This window comes from Hydra viridissima, unplaced genomic scaffold (genome assembly GCF_058129835.1).
Source record: "Hydra viridissima isolate aposymbiotic clone 2 unplaced genomic scaffold, HvirCarnegie_v1 scaffold_4, whole genome shotgun sequence".
NCBI classification, from domain to species: domain Eukaryota; kingdom Metazoa; phylum Cnidaria; class Hydrozoa; order Anthoathecata; family Hydridae; genus Hydra; species Hydra viridissima.
Genome location: NW_028324303.1, coordinates 1896733 through 1914434, shown reverse-complemented (window position 1 = coordinate 1914434; position 17702 = coordinate 1896733). Strand labels below are relative to the sequence as shown.

The window sequence follows — 17702 nt, the reverse complement described above, 5'->3', positions numbered from 1 at the left end:
CGGGTCGTTATATCGAGATTTTAACTTAAAGAATTTCCTTAAAGAAACTTCGCCTTTTCGGTTTCCTTTTTTTTTGTAAACACTTATGATGCTTGTTCTGTCTTTTTTAAACTAGAACGTGTCTTTCATCCTTGCCCTCTCAGATTGTTATAACTTATTTTATAGTAGGAAAAAAAAAAAGAAAAAAAAAAAACGCAAAAGGAAATTATATTCTCAACAATCTTTAATACCCATATATGGGTATTCCGATTTAGTCTGTTTGATGAAAAATATATCTCCGTTTTTCCTTTAGAAGATATGCAAATTTTTTTGTTGAAATGTTTCTTTTCTATTATTATTCAAAAACTTGTGACCGGGCCGCTGACTTAGGGATGTTCGTTGTCAGGAAAGCGACATAACCATTAAATTCAGAGAGTGTAGCAACCACTATGTGTAAAATTTCAGCTCATTTGGATCAATCTCCACAGAGCTGCCACATTCAACCTTCAACTCCTGGCTGGGTGCCAAGGAATATTTTCGCAATGTTCAGTTAGAAGCGTGCTATTGTTGGCATGCGCAAATTTAAAAGAAAAAAAAAATCATTGTTTTAAATATGGCAACGGTCCTTTGCAATGAGCGTAGTTTTACACTGAAAGCCAAATAATTGTATATTCTCCAATACAAAAACCAAATATAACCAAACTTTTTGAAAAAGTTAGAGGAGACGTTCTAAGAATAAAACAAAACAAAAAACAGAAACTATATATTATTTAATAATATAAAACGTTTTTGCCAAAAGTATTTTAATAGCAATTTTCGTTTTTTCTCTTTCTTTTACGAGATTTTGGAATTAACACCCTACTTTTGGGATGAGTTTTCTGATAGCTATATTTTAAGATGCTTTTTAACCGTTTTGTTGGGTAAAGGATAAGTTGATAAATACGCTTTAAATTGTTGAACTCAAGATGGATTGATTCTCCACCTTGTTTGCAGTAGAATCCAATGCCAGCATCTCGTTTTTTTTTTAAAAATGGAATAGCGTGATTTTTTAACATGTGTAATTTTGAAGTACAAAAGCCTAAGGCCAAATTGTATGATAAAAATTCATCAAATCATCAATATTTTTTTCTATAGAAAAAATGATAGCAACATGAGTTATGTTGCATTTGTAATTCTTGCCTTATAAGTTAAACCATTACAAATCATCAAAATTATCTTGCAAAGCATAATTTTAGTTTTTGTGAAATATATAGGGAAAAGCCGGTTCTGGCTCATTGATACCTTTCCCATACTTAAGGGTGATGACTTTGATGTGATGACTTACCTTTGATGACTTACCTATGTATGCGTGTTCTGAGGTATTGATAGGTAGGTTTCAATTTTTTTCCAAGATGGCGACCGCGATGTGGTTCTTCTTAAAATCCAAGCCTAAGTTTTAAGAAGATGGCGTCTTATTCCGAACCAAAGACTTGATCGTAGTCCATCAAGCTAAAGCAAGACTCAGGAGCAGGTCTTGTTCTGTAGTGTCCAATGGCCAAGGTTCTGTGAGTGCCATCATTCAATAGAACCCTTTTGTCATCTTTTGCGCTGAGTGCGACTTTGTTGATTTCTTCGGTGTACACATCGTGAAGATGGGATCGGAAGACGTTCATGTTTGTAAGTTTTTCTTCTCCTTTCATTAAGCAGTCTTTAAAATGTTGGTGAGTGAGCTTATTTTTGATCACGTTCTTTTTAATCCCTTTGCATTTTTTATATTCATTATCTTTATGGATCTTGTAAGAGTAAAGTTTAGGTCGAAGGCCAACAAACTCTTTAATTATTTTTCCACCGGCCTCGTCTTTGAACATACCGATAATCTTATTATTTAACCCTACTTTAAACCCAGCGTTTTCAATAGCAGGATGGTCTTTAGAAAAGTTGCTCGTGTCAAATTTGGTCATCAAGATCATCGGCAATGTCTTTATAGAAATCATCTGTTTCGATTTCAAAAATGAGCGAGTCAGTGTCGGTCATGAGCAACTTAGCTTTATCGCCGTATTTGGGTTTGATGTAGTCGTAATAGAACTCAAACATGAGAGTCTTGCTGATGTCAAGGATGCTCATTCCCAAGTAAACAGGTTTGTCATAATAGATACTTGTTTTTTTCATGTGAACTGCAGCTAAGTTTTCATCAAAAATGGTGTTCCGATCATAACGAGGGCTTTTATATAATTTTAAGGCTTCTTGTTTTGTGGTGACAAGTTTAATATCAACGTGCTTTTCGATGTTTTCCATGGTTTTTCCAAAGACGGCGTTGTTCATGAGTTTAAAAAATTCCTTTTCAGATTCGTTAGGAGCGTCTGCCCTTTTTTTGGTGTTGTTATCAATGTATGTTTTCATCCAAGGTTCCTCTCTAAAGGTGAAACCTCGATGAATTTTGGTGATGATTAATCCCAATCGTTTGTATAATTTTAGGTTTTCGTGATGAATGACGTATTTCTCTTTGTTGCTTAAATTGGGAACTAGCTTATTGACTTTTCCAATTTTCAACCTTTCAGGAGCCAAAGGGTAATCGTTGTGTTTGTCGTGAAGGTGATCAGGATAGGTCAAGTCAACTTCGAGAATGCACGGCATAGACTTCCAATTTAAAAGTTCGTCTTCAGTCATCCATCTGAATCCTCCAACGGGAAGAGGTTTGCTCATGGCCCACCCGTACAAATTGTTAGCGTCTAAATATTGGATAAATGTGGATGGTTTTGAAGGATCATAGTCGTCCATGTATTTGTTATTAGCAGTTGCATGGCGTTTTGAGATCATGCAGATTCCACCGCGTATTCCTTTTTTAGTCATGTTGAGCATTTCAGGATCGCTAAAAAGTTCTATTTCAGCTTTAGTATTTTTATAGCAAGCATCCATACCAAGTCCGGGACAGGTATAGTACCGGGCAGGGTCAAGACCGTAACTTTCTATGCAAGCGTTTCTGAAATTTTCAACGGCATCTTCAAGAATTAAGACATCAGACACGTTGTATATTTCTAGGTAATCTTTAAAGGTTTTGCATTCAAATACGTCCCAAACGTTCAGTGCATGCGCATATTCTTCAACGCTGATGGGTTCATCATCGAGTTTAGAATAAAAGTCTTCGATAGGAGGTAATTGCGTTTCGGAAAACTTTTTAATGGAGTCCATCCATTCGTAAGGGAAAACACCTTTTTTTCTTACTAAGTTGAAGTGTTTATCTTCAGGAAAATATTCTCTAACGTTTTTGCATTGTTCATCGGTTAGATTTTTACCTAGTTTTTCTAATTTGTCAGACATGAACCTGGCGCTGTCAAGGAACCTCATTTCTTTCATCACTTTTTGAGGTTTACCTTTCTTATCAATATAATCTCTCACTTTGATTTTTTTGGAGAAGCTGATATATTTCTCATCATTGTTGGGTATGCAATTGAGGTTTTCGCCTAATTTCTTGATGAACAAATGGCTGTCGTAACCGAATAAATTGTTTAAAAAAATGGGTATGAAATTTGGAATTTGATAATCTATGTTGCATTGGTTATGAGCAGCACCACAGTATTTTCCAGTCAAATGACAGTGATCCCACACTTTATCCTCTTTAAGATCATTTTTGCAAATGTGGCATTCTGTTGCATCTTTAAACTTCTTCTCATCCTCATCAGTGATTATTTTCTTTTTCTTCCACTGTTTTTGTCGTAAATCGCAATCGATCCAAATCTTTTTAAGGTCTTCTTCGAGCATGGTAACAAACTTTTGAGCCACATCATCGTCATCGCTTTCTGCTGTGTACTTGACAGGTTTTTCTTTGTAAATGGTTTCATCAAAGCATTTGATATGGTAGCTGAAGGAGCATGGAACATGTTTTTGATATTTTTTGGTGTACGACTTTTCGCTATCATATTCAGTGTTGTCATCGATGGGTTTGATGAAACTTTCAAAGTCGGCAATGACCACAAACGGAACTCTCATACTATTGTTGTAGTTTTTAAACTGAACGGTTGTCCCTTCCTCAGGAAGATCGATTCTCATAGGCGCATTATCATAGCAGTCTTCTCGGTGGATTTGAAGCTTTTCTTCTTGGTCATAACCTTGCATACAATTTCTGCAGAAATATTGTTTGTGTTGATGCCTCGATGCTGAAGAGCCAGCAAACCGACTGAAATTTTTAATGAGGCAATAATGGCTGTTGTCTTCGTTTGAAATGAGCAGCAAATCCACATTATGCTTTCGATCTATAAATTTAGATATTTGCAAAGGTTGAGGTTTTTTCTCACCATAGTGAAAGACGTTGACGCTAATGTCTGGATTATTCGCTTCAAACTTTTCTATTTGAGTTGTCTTAACAGGAAATTCAATTCCTTTCCAATTGAGTTCTTCTGATTTTTTAATCAAGTCTTCATCAATTCTTTCGTTGTTTTTATTTTTCAGATTTAATGCTCTGGTGACGCACCACTTGAAACATTCATTATCGTTGTTTTCCATGTTGGTGATAGCCTTTTTGTTTTTCAAGTCAGGAGATAGCTCCATGTAGGAAGAACCTCTGAAAGGCTCATAATCGATAAAGTTGATATCCATTTTTAAAATCTTATTCAAGACGCAATTGGATCCCATCTTGTTGTAATTAGCACTACTTTCCAAGATTTTTTCTTCCATTTCACCAATAAGCGTTCTTACATCTGTACCCTCTAGTAATCTTTCCGAGTGGGATGAGAAACTGGCAGGTTGAGTCATTTCTTCACCTGTTAAGATGCTTACGCGAATCATTTCACAGGCTATAACAATTCTTACCTTTGTGTTTATTTCTCCTTCCATGGTTTGAATAGCAGACTCTCTCACCAAGTTTAAAAAGGCAGCAAGGTCTTGATATCGAGAAGAAGGCACGTAAGAAAATTGTCTAATAGAGCCCTCTGCTGCACGTTCAATAATATTAAACTTTATTGTAAAAGGTCTTGAAGCGGGAACCGGAGCAGGATCCTGTATCGGACTCGGAGCACCAAATACAAGACCTTTGAGTGACTATTGTTTCTTCTACTCCATTTCTTACGCTGCTCACTGCATTCTTCACCTTATTCAGAATGAATGGATCAACGAGATCATTTATTTTGTTGAAACCGTTGTAGACAGTCTTTACAATTCTTGAAAGCACTCCAGGTCTTGGTGCAGGAACCGTTTTTGGAGCAATGACGTTTGTTGAATCGGCAACCGGTGTGTCAAGGATGGATGGTTCATTTCTTGTTACCCTATTTTGCAAAAGAGCAGGTCCGAACGAAATCAAGTCATTGGAAACGGGACGAGGAGCAACAGGTCTCGGTGGAATGATAGAGGGTTTCGGAGCAATAGGAGGTTTTTGAGCAATCGAACGAGGAGCAGGCAACGGTCTTGCATCAGTCGTCCGTCTACGAGGTCCATACCCAATGATAGGCTTTGCGTTTTTAATGGCTTCAATAAGCTGAGGTTTTTTCATTTTATAGATACCTTTGAGACCTCGGTCATCAGCCATTATTTTCAACTCTTTCACAGTCATTTTGGCATAGTCATCCTTTCGATCTTTTCGATCTTTAACAGTTTTATCTTCCATTTATATTACGCCAAGATTTTTATTTAAGTCATTTTCATTTTTTCGCTCTTTAGCGAAAAAATGAACAATGGGTCTCGAACGAGCCGCATCATGAGAGGCAATGACAGGCCTTGTCGTTCTTATGGCTTCAACGAGCTGCTCCCTGGTCATTTTGGTGTAGCCTTTGACAGCCCGGTCTTTAGCATCTCTTTTTAACGATGCCATTGATTGAAAAAAATTTTCGGTGCTTTCAACTTTTCGCTCTTTGGCAATAAATTTTTCTGAAGATTGGCGACTCATTTTATTTCTGCCGTGATTTTCTTTAAGCCAATTCAATTTTTTCAATCTTGGCACACTGTCGCACACTTGGCACACTTCGAACCGTTTTTTCAATTCTTCCGTGAAAAGAATTAAAAAATTAATACGATGGTAACCGTTAGTCTCAAAGAAATTTTCCAGGATAAAAAAATGTTTAGGCAGCAGGAGCGCACACCCTACGTCTATCCTTACGTAAACCTATTTTCAACGCCTTAATCTTTAATTTTTGTCGTTGCTCTCTTATCATTTCTTCATCATCGACATCTGACAAATCATCAAAATCAGAATCATCTGGCGAATCATCAAAATAAAATTCCGACTCTCTCATTATTTCTATGCCCTCTATTTCATCAAACCGTCTTTCTCGCATTCTAACCCTTTCTTCCATCTCTCTCAATACTACTTTAAACCTTTCTTTCATCTCTCTCAATCTTTCTTCATTCCTTTCATCCATCTCTCTTTCTCTTTCATCAAACCATCTATTATTAGCTTCTTCTCGCATTCTTTGCCTTTCATCCATCTCTCTTTCTCTTTCATCAAACCATCTACTGTCTTCATCACTCGAATAATCATAAACAATAACGGATCGTCTGCGAGAACCAATGACAGGCCTTGTCGTTCTTATGGCTTCAAATAAGCTGTTCCCTAGTCATTTTGGTGTAGCCTTTTATCGCCCTTTCTTTAGCCTGTCTTTTTAATGAGATCATCGAGACTTTTTTATCAGCACCTATCTTGTTTAAACTGTCAAGAATTTTATCAATCTGAATTCAATTTTTTATTTTTCAGCAAATTTTCAATTCTTCAAAAAGAATTAAAAAAATCAAGAAGCAGGATAATTGGCAAATATTTCGCTTATTGAATCGTATACATGCGCACAACCCATAACATCAAATTTAATTACATACTTTCTTTTCATCCTTTTTATCACGCCAAGATTTTTTTTAAGCCAATTCAATTTTTTAACATGACAAAAGTTAAAAAATCAATTTTGAAGCATTTTACGTTTTTCAAGCTTTTCAGAATTTAAAAATTCAATTTTGACTCCATTATCCACCTTTCCATCTCCGCGCTCTAAATATCTCCATCCACGTCCAGTCCCTTCCATCGCTTTGTAAAGAGACTTGTATTCAGTCACCTCACCCGTTTCAATGTTGGTCATTCTCACAGTGATGGGTTTTTTCTTAACAAAACGAAGCCAGTCCCATTTTGGATCGGCTGGTTTCTTTTCCTTTACTTCACGTATTTTTATAGTTTTTGCTCTTTCTAAAATCTTATCTTTACTGATCAAATTATTTTCAACCGCAAGCATCAACAACATTGCTAAATCGTCTGCCGTTTTAGCGACACCATTTTCACTCAGCAAATTTTTCAAATACGATGTTGTATATCTCATTTTATTATACCAAGATTTTTTTTAAGCCAATTCAATTTTTTTTTCAATTTCCCGAAAGAGAATCCATCTTACTCGAATTCAATAAACAGCAGTCATGTGAGTTCCATTTGAAACAAAATTAAGCATTTTATCAGAAATAACAACTGCGAAAATAACGGTATTTGCAACAGTTGAGGTTCGAAATTTAAGGTTTATAACCAATTCAGCTGTTTCTGAAGCCACTCTTTCTTTTTGCTTGCTGATATCCACAAAGAACAAGGGATAAAATTTTATTTAATCAAACAAGGACAACCCAGATTGACAAACAAGTTCGTTTGTGCCGTAATATTTTTCATCAAAAGAAAATGTATCTGCATAAGCCATAACCACTTTCTTTTCTCCAAAATTCAAGTCGTAATTATAATTTGGATACTTTATTCCATTGACGGTCACGTAAAAATTGCTAATATCACAATCGTCGAATATAGACGGATTAACAGTTTGACTAGAAGGTCTGTTCGTCTGAAGTCCAAACACAATAAACATCGGAACGCTTTTGTCGGTGATTCTTCCAAGCGACCAGGTAAATTCTGTTTGACCAGCAGGAATAAGCTGTCTTTCGCATTTGTTTAATTTATAAGGTACTTCGATAGGTATCTTATTAGCTATTAAACTCATGAATTCAGCATTTCTCGAAACTCAATTCAACGCGTGGCATATAAAGCCTGAATTTTTTAAGGTCAATCATTCCTATATTAACGCTCTCCGCTCTATAAATCGCATCATCACATTCTTTCTTTGTAAAGGTGATGGTGTGTCTAAACCCATAAACAACTTTGTCATAGGTTTTACAAAAACCAAAAATGTGCTTCAACGGTATCCTGAACGAAAAAGCGCCAACGGATGTAGTGCCTTCAAACAAATGGTCTCGTCTAACTTTAAATCCTGAATTTTCAACAAGATTTGATGTGTCCATGAACCACATTTGCTTCAAATCATCTGTAATCTGAAACCCGTAAGGGTATTTCATCATTCCAAGAATGGTGGTGGCATGACCTGGATAAATAACTCTTTCCACTTGCTCTCTAGACAAGTCATAAGTCACGTCGTTAAACAAATACATCAAAGCATTATTCACCAAGGCGATCTTGTCTGTAGCTTCGTAAACAGTTTCATCACTCTTTTTCAACACTCCTTCAATAAGAATGTAAGCCTCTGATGGCAGTGTTTTAATTGATTGACAGTCAATTTCAAAAGTGATCGTGCCTGAAGAATTTAAATCAAGATTGGTTGGAAGGTACTCAAAAAAATCAACTTTTTCAATGCCAGTGTCGTACTCTGGTTTATCACTCACTCTTAATCGATCAGTAGTTATCATTTTTATAGAAAAGAAAAATTTTTTAATTCATTTCACACTCTCTGAAAAGTTTTGAATGATTAAGCAATCTTCATACCTCTTCCCATTTTTACTAGATCTTGAATACGGACTGCATTCTGTTTAGACATTTTTGGACGAATAGATGAACCCGTTTTTAATTTCTCAACGGTCTTTTTACCTTTATCAACAGCTGCATCACGTGCAGCAGAAATGGCAGAAAGGGCTAACTCTGTCCCAGCCAATTTTGCAGCTCTAATCGCTTCTTGCCCAATTTTGCTCGATGCAGCATTTTTTAACATATTCACTGTTGCTTTTGACATGCTTGAAGCAGCTGCTTGTTTGATGAAATTTTTAATCAAGTCTAGAATACCACCTCCTCCAACAACGTTCTTCTTCACATATCTTCGATTATTACAAATAAGCATTTTCTTTTTAAATAAAACAAATTCTTTTTAAATCCTTTGGCATGAAAATTAAGCAATTTTATCAATCGTCTTCATTAACGATTTATATTCATCTCTATTAATCTCCCTTTGTCTCAACAGCTCATCACAAATAGCAACAGCTTCATTTCTTGACCCTGTATTTCCAGCATGCCAAACAGCAATACTCAATTCAAGTTTTTCAACCAACGCATTCGGATCGCTCGGAAGAATGATCACTCCACGACCTTTTTTCCCTTTTTCAATACGCATCATTTTTTCCCAAATAGGAGCAATAAGTTTCTGATACTTTGGTCTTCTTGAAGCTTTCGGTTTATGCGGTTGCGTATCAGATCTTATCGCATCACTTTCCATTAAAATTTTTTCATAATTTTGCAAATCTTCATCCGTATACTCGCTCGGTATTTCAAATTTCGTCATCAGCTCCCAAAGACCTTTTGTTCCTTCATACCTTTCACCTCCAACAATAATGTCATCTCTATCCATTTCAACCTCCATTTTACCAATGAACATTTTATCTCCAACTTTATTCACTTCAAAAGGCATTTTTGATACAAATTTTTTATTGCTTTTAACGATCTTTTCGTTGCTTTCGATGAGCGGTCTAAACAGCTTGCTCACATTAGCTTGAAAATTTGACTCTGGAATGTTGTCCTTGATGCTGTCTTGCCTCTTTCTTCTGTCATTCACTTCTTTCACAATTTCATCTCGTTTATTCGGATCTTGTATTTTAAAGAAAAACATCTTTTTAAAATACGTGGAAAAAAATCATAAACCAGTTTTTACATTAATGTTATCCCTTCTTAGATCCTTTGGATCCGTGGAAAATCATGATGATTTTTTATAATAATTGTTGAACGCTTGAATAGCATCTTCTAGAACTTTTTGGATCAGTGTCTCTTTGCCAAGTCATCCATTCCGTTTTTGGTTTTGTTTCGTATTTCCCCCGTCATGGTCTTAAACTTTTGAAGCTCACCAAGGATCAACTGAAACTCTGAATCACTTATTTTATTATCCATCAACGCTTTGGAAATGTGCTCGCTGATCGTGTTCAATTTTGACTCTGCTAACACTTTTATCTTTTCGTGCTTTTCCGCTTTCAAAGCCATCTTTTTATTCACGTGACTACCAACAATTGATAAAAAACCAAGTCCAATAGCCACTCCTTCACACGCAATCGCTACTGGACTGGCAATAATCGTGGACAAAAGTCCTATTCCAGTTGCACCCAATGCTATGCACAACCCCTGCATCGTATTGTCCGCATTCGAAATGATCCTGAAAACGCGATGGTACTTTTTACTCAAATGAACTCGCTTTGCTTTCTCACTCTCTATCTCTTTTTGGATTTCGCTTATTTTTTGAAGACGGTAAATATGACCTCCATCATCCACTGGAGCCGTTGGAAGAACCGGATATATTTCTTTATAACTTTTCACATCCATTTTTATTAAGAAAAAATTTATTTTAAATCAATGTGATTAATCTTGCAAAGCTTTTCACCTTTTTTAACAATCAAATCCTGTTTGCTGTTGCTATTCACGTCCATAAAAACTTCATCTAGAGACTCTGAAATAATAACTTCTTTTTTTCTATAATTCAATTGCTCAGTGATTGCGTTCATTAACGTCACCACTGCAACACCTTTCTCCAAATTCAGTCCGATGGATATAGCTATCGTTGTATGAGAGAGAGCAGCAAATTTAATGTCTTTCTGAGCAAATATCTCATACTGTCCGTTCGTGTTGTAATAGGGTGGATGATCTAACGTTTTCGTAGACACAATAATGTTACTCGGTTTTCTTTCCTCCAAATCTCTAATCCTCTCTTCCAAAAATTTTAATTGCAAATCTAAACTGTGAACTTCTGCTGAGACAACATTTCGAAAAAACTTATGAGGAGCATGCATTTTAACATATTAAAAATAAATTTTTAGATCCTTTTTGGATCCGTGGAAATCTCAAGTGATCATTTTTGCAAACTGATCAATTCTTTATTGTCCACCCACGAATTAAACAAGTCTGGATAACCCAACCATTTGACCAATGATCTGCTCTTGGTTTTGCGAACGATTTTTTCTATTCTAAATATGCTCTGATGCGTCTTTTGCATCTCCTGCTCGTAAAAAGTGCCTTGAATTTCCTCACCGTGAGCATCAGCTATTTTATACGTAGGAGGATCCGTATACTGAACTTTTGACACGGTAAAAACCTCTTCAGTCCATCTCGGCGTATACCCCTTTTCAAAATGAGGCTTCTTTTTTACAATCCTCACTTGATCACCCATTGAAAATTTTGGTTTTGCTGGTAATGTTTGATCCTTTCCATATAGGTTCCACCAGACCCTACCTTTATTCTTTTCATCGCTGGCTTCCACTGGAGTCATTTTGATGGAAGAGTGTCTTGTGCTGTTGTAATTTTTCACCATCTCATCTAATACGTCAATGTATTTATTGGTGTTGTTGACTGAAAAATATTTAAACATTCTCTCTTTCATCGTTCTGTTCCATCGCTCAACAACACAGCTTTTTTCCTCGTTTTCAGTAGAGTACAGTTGCACACCCAACGCTCTCACATGCCTGTTGTAAAATTCTTTTCCTTTATCCACCCATAATTTGGCGCATTTTCTTTCTTCAAAAATCTTTTTCAACGCTTCAGCCACTTCAAAACTCGTTTTGCTTTTTAACGGAACGATCCATCCATACTTTGAAAACACGTCAATCACCATGAGCAAATATTTTACTCCGTTGTTGAATTTTGAAAACGATTGCATGTCGACTAAATCTGCAGCCCATATTTCATCAATGTCGTTCACAATCACCCTTCTTCTTTTAAAATGACGAATGACCGGTTTATGAAGCTCCTCTGCAAGCTGATCCGTCCATTTCAAATCACTCACACCTAATCCAAATTTAGCTTTGGCTTTAATCACAGGAGCAATAAGCTTTCTTTCGTTAATTTCTCTTTGAGTGGGGTTAGGAATCGAATTCATCTCTTCAATCATCATTTGATCTGCTAAATTCCTGTTCTCTTTGTCGTTAAAATATTTATAAGCCAAATCGTGATAGTACGCTGCATTGTCCACTCTGTCTACCGGCTTGCTCCAATCTTGATACATGTCCGTAGAAGTCAGTCTCTTATCCGAATTGGTCCCCGGTCCTGCAAAGTTCATCCCCGGAATGTGCATTTCTCCTGGAAATTTTGTCCACGGAAGCTTCACTTTGCTAGACAGCTTGTTAATCGATTCTACTAAGTCACCTCCTTTTGTTGCTGAAGAAACAAACTTGCATTTGGTCGTTCCGCAAGAGTCGCAAGTCCCTTTCAACATAGGTCTATTATTTTTACTCATCTCGTTTTTCAAGTGAATGGTTTCTGTTTTCCTTTTGCATTTAACGCAGTACATTTTTAACATATATAAAAAAAGTTTTTAATATAAAAATGGAAGTGACTGATTTGTCATGGAACATCGGAAAAACTAAAAGAAACAACAACAAGCTTTTACCGAGAAGCATTCGAGGAATCATCGTTGGAAAATCCGTTTGTGGAAAAACAACGTTACTGCTTAATTTGCTTCTTAAACCTGGATGGTTGGATTATAGCCACTTGTATGTCTTTGGAAAATCCCTTTTTCAACCTGAATATAAAATACTCAAAAGGTCTTTCGAAAATAAACTTCCTAAAAAAGGTATTCTCAATTTATTCAAAGTGCAAGAAGAAATGGAAAAATTGAATTTAACCCCTGAAGATGTTATTAACGACCTTTCAAAAAAATATTCTGTCAACGAGAATATGGAATGTCAATTCTTTGAAACAGTGATGACGTTTCTGAACCTGAAGATCTCGATTCAACCAAAAACAATTTGATGATCTTTGACGACTTGCAACTCACCAAGCAAAACAAATGTGAAAAATATTATATACAAGGAAGACACTCTAACGTCGACTGCTTTTATCTCGCTCAAAATTATTTCATGGTTCCCAGACAAACCATACGAAAAAATGCCAACTTTATTTGCCTCTTTAAGCAAGACAGAAAAAACATCAATCACATTTATCAAGACCATGTTTCAGATGATATGGAGAAAGAAGAATTTAGAGAGTTTTGCAGATATTGCTGGTCTCAGCCTCATGGTTTTGCTGTCATTGATTTGTCCTCTAAAAAGAATCAGGGAAAATACAGAAGCGGGTTGGACGATTTTTTATTCCTCTAAAACAATTTAAAAAATAATTCCTATTTTAAAAACATGTCTGGCGTTATAATTGATATAGATGGAAAATCAAGTATTATCACAACTGAATTTTTAGATAAAACCATCTTTGAAAAAGGAAAAAGTTATGAAATGGCTTTTCTTGGACTTGAGACTTATAACAGCATCCCAAATATAAACAGCAAAAATAATTCACTCAAATATAGTATGAACAATGGTGCTCATTGGGAAACCGTTATCATTCCCGACGGAAGCTATGAAATTAAAGACATCAATGAGTTTATGCAAAGGTCAATTTCATCCACCATACAAAAAGCTCAACGCGGAAGTTATATCATCTCAAATAAAATTAGCAAATTGCCGAACAACCTTCAAATCACAGTAAATGTTAACACCTTGAAATCAAACATTAAACTTGGAATGAATTATGTAATCGACTTTAACGTAGAAAACAGCGTCGCTTCAGTTTTAGGGTTTACTAAAAGAAAATTAAGTTCCAATTCAGAACACGAGTCTGATCATATCGCTAAAATTTTAAGCATTAACACCATTAGAATTGTTAATAACATCATCGGATCGTCTTACATTAATGGAACTCAATTAAATTTTACCCGCAAGTTAATCCTGGTTATAAAATTATCGAAAGACCAATGCATTTAATTTATCTTCCTGTTAAAGTGTTTGAAATTTCAACAATTGTTACTCACATCATTGATAACAATGGAGATTTAGTTGATTTTCGTGGAGAAGACATTACGATACGATACCATATCAGAGAAGTGAAATAAATAAATTTCTTAACTATTTTAAAATGTATTGAAATATCAAACTCAACATCTCGCAAGGACAGGCTGAAAAAATGAAAAAAGCCATTCAAGACAAAACTACTACTAGCATAAAACTCACTCATTCAGATTTAAACGGTGAACATGTTCTTGCTGTTACAAACGCACAGCTCGAAAAAATTAAAAAAGCATATAAAGAGGGAAAAGGCGTCATGTTTAATTTCAGAAAAAGACAACTTGCATGAAGTACGCTAAAGTAGAAGGAGGATTCATCGGTGAAGGATTCAAACGCTAAAGTAGAAGGAGGATTCATCGGTGCGCTACTTCCTTTGCTCAGAATGGCTGCTCCAGTTCTTGCAAAAGGTGTATTAGGTGGACTCGCTTCATCTGCAGGTTCGGCTGAAATCACCGGACGAGGTGTTGCTTGTAAAGCTTCTGCAAACTCAGCTAACAAAATCGATGAACCTGAAGCAATTTACTTGAGCAAAGACGGAAAAGGAATAAAAATAACCAGATTTGGCTCCGGCATATTCTTAAAACCTTGGACTGGAAATACTCAAGGAAATGGACTCTTTGTTAAAGCTAAAAAAGGGCATGAAATAACAGGAGGGTTTATCGGCGCTCTACTCCCTTTGCTCGGAATGCTCGGAAGCACTCTTATTGCTGGATCCGGTTTACTGCTCGGACCTAATTCACCCTTCAACAGCATACCCATTTTAGGATCCATTCTCTAAAAATCTTTCTAAAAACTTAAACTTTTTAAACAGATTAAAAAATGATTGATGTCGAAGGAATTGTTTTACCCAATGAAGCTTTAACCAACTTTCAATTGATAAAGGCTGCTAAACAGTTAAAATTGAAAAACTTTCGAGGTGTTCTTGTAAGAGACGAGTTGCCAAAAAAACCAATAGAAAAAGAATGCGGTATTGCAAACACAGGCGATTCAAGCACTGGAGGATATCATTGGGTGTGCTGGTACAAAGACGGTGATAAGAAATACTGCTTTGATTCATATGCTCAGCCTCCTCTTGTTGAGCTCGTTGACTATTTAAAAAGCCCTGTTTACTACAACAGCGAAAGGATTCAGTTTGGTAATACTTCTTATTGCGGTCACTTGTGCCTTTACGTCTTAAAAAAATTGAATGAAGGTCTTGACTTTCAAAGCATTATTAATACCTTGTGGTGAAAATTCTTAAAAATAAAAGTTTTTAAGAATAACAAACACTCAGAGCCAAAAAATGGATAGAATGAATGCAGGCAGTCAGGCAAACAAAAAAGAAAGTCGTTGAAAATAAGCTCACTCACCAACATTTTAAAGACTGCTTAATGAAAGGAGAAGAAAAACTTACAAACATGAACGTCTTCCGATCCCATCTTCACGATGTGTACACCGAAGAAATCAACAAAGTCGCACTCAGCGCAAAAGATGACAAAAGGGTTCTATTGAATGATGGCACTCACAGAACCTTGGCCATTGGACACTACAGAACAAGACCTGCTCCTGAGTCTTGCTTTAGCTTGATGGACTACGATCAAGTCTTTGGTTCGGAATAAGACGCCATCTTCTTAAAACTTAGGCTTGGATTTTAAGAAGAACCACATCGCGGTCGCCATCTTGGAAAAAAATTGAAACCTACCTATCAATACCTCAGAACACGCATACATAGGTAAGTCATCAAAGGTAAGTCATCACATCAAAGTCATCACCCTTAAGTATGGGAAAGGTATCAATGAGCCAGAACCGGCTTTTCCCTATATATTGTGAACTTAGCATGTTTCATATGATTTTTTCTTTTTCTTTCTACTATTAATGAGTTTTTAAACACGTTTTGGGTTTTTATTGTATTTTACATTTAATGAGATTGTTGAGTATGCAAAAGAAAGGGAACCTGAAGTATTTTATATACATGATATCCAATAAAACTTTTTCCGTGGTACGCTTGTCACTGAACCTTCTGTATTTGTAATGTAAAGCATGCGACCGTTAAATTCGGAACGATGAATTTCGTTTTAAAACTTGTCACTAACAAATTAAAAAATTTTTTTTTACGCAATTACGTTAAGTAATGATAGTATTAATTAAAAACATCAACAAACGAGTCAAAATACTTCTCTTAATTAAAATGTCATCAAAACCGTTAGAAAAACGAAAAATTTGCACAACTATCGACAAAACCTTCTGCATAGTTACTTTCAATCGCTAAAGCGTATGAATCTAGCAAAACTACTGTTTATATGGTCACAAAACGATACAAGAGCTGTCTATCTATCTATCGAACGAGCAAAAGGATCTGGAAGAAAGAATGGCTTTTAGAAACTTTAAAACTTAATGAAGACGAAATTTACAAAATTTAATGGCTGCATAATTATGGATAACGAAACGTACATCAAATGTGAATTAAAACAGTTCCCAGGTCCAAAATTTTACACTTAATTTACAATTATTTTTGGACGTGTCCGCAACAAGTTCAAGTATAAATCATTCGATAAATTTGGTAAGAAACCTCTCTTGTGGCAAGCAGTATGCAGCTGCGGTTTGAGATCTCAAGCTTTCGAGAGACAATTTGACAGACATCAAAATCATACCAAAAAGCTAAAATCCACCAAACTGCCCACAGTTCCGTCCCTTTTAGAAATTTTGGGGAATCGGCAAAGGATATTTGCGTAAGAGTGGCAAAACAATAAGTATCGCTAAAGATTTGATTAGAGAGTGGACATTAGTAGGGAAAAAAAAATGCCAAAGACACTGTGCAGAAATTGCTGCCGTCGATTAGCGTAAATGTTCGCTCATTTATTTGAAATAACGAAAAATGTTAAAACAATAAGCATTTTAATAATCTTCAAGTTCCTTATATTAAAATAAATATAGAAGTTTTTGTATTAGTTTAATTATTTTATTTTAATGCCACATTCCAAAATACAAACTTTACCTAAATCTATGGTTAGAAGTTGCTTTAAAAATCATCCCATTCAACATTTGAAATATGTTGAATTTATCCAACATATTTCAAATGTTGAATGGGATGATCGAGATATAAAGCTGTTAAAGACAAAAATGATGCCAATGGTTTCATTTAAGAAATACTCGAAACTTGATTTTCGTTAATTTTTTGTAAGCGGCATAAACGCTTACAAAAAATTTAACGCAAAATCTACAATACTTTTTCTTTTTTGATTTTAAATATTATTTCATAAATAATATTTAAAATCAAAAAAGAAAAAGTATTGTAGAATGAAAAATTTACTTTTTATAAAGCTTAAACAATATCGTAATAGTATAAGCAATCTTCTGAAGTTTAGCAAAAAAATACATATATATTATATAAAAAATATATATTATATAAAAAATATATATTATAGAACTTTTTTTAGCCACAATATCAGTAATATAAAAAAACACTTGGAAAGCTATAAAAAAGTTAATAAACGTAAACCCTAATAAAGGTAACCCCAGCAAGCATATTCATCAACAACAAATGCGAATGAATCATAAAGCTCCTATCATTTTTATTATTTCTTCTCTACAATTGCTTCAAAATTATCCAACGGAATTCCAAATTCTAGATTCATCTTTCAAAAGTCTGACCAATCTTAGTAGCAACTCTTTTTATATGAAACCAATAACCAAAGAGGAAACCCTCAGCTATATAAATTCTACTACCATGA

At 35.2% G+C, this 17702-nt stretch overlaps 1 protein-coding gene and 1 long non-coding RNA gene across 2 annotated transcripts in view; both read left to right on the top strand.

The window, feature by feature from the left end:
- LOC149889369 (uncharacterized) overlaps positions 1 to 17702 on the top strand; it is a 98649-nt gene that overhangs the window by 57186 nt on the left and 23761 nt on the right. The gene's annotated exons all lie outside the window — the stretch shown is intronic.
- LOC149889370 (uncharacterized) overlaps positions 1 to 17702 on the top strand; it is a 34598-nt gene that overhangs the window by 6326 nt on the left and 10570 nt on the right. The gene's annotated exons all lie outside the window — the stretch shown is intronic.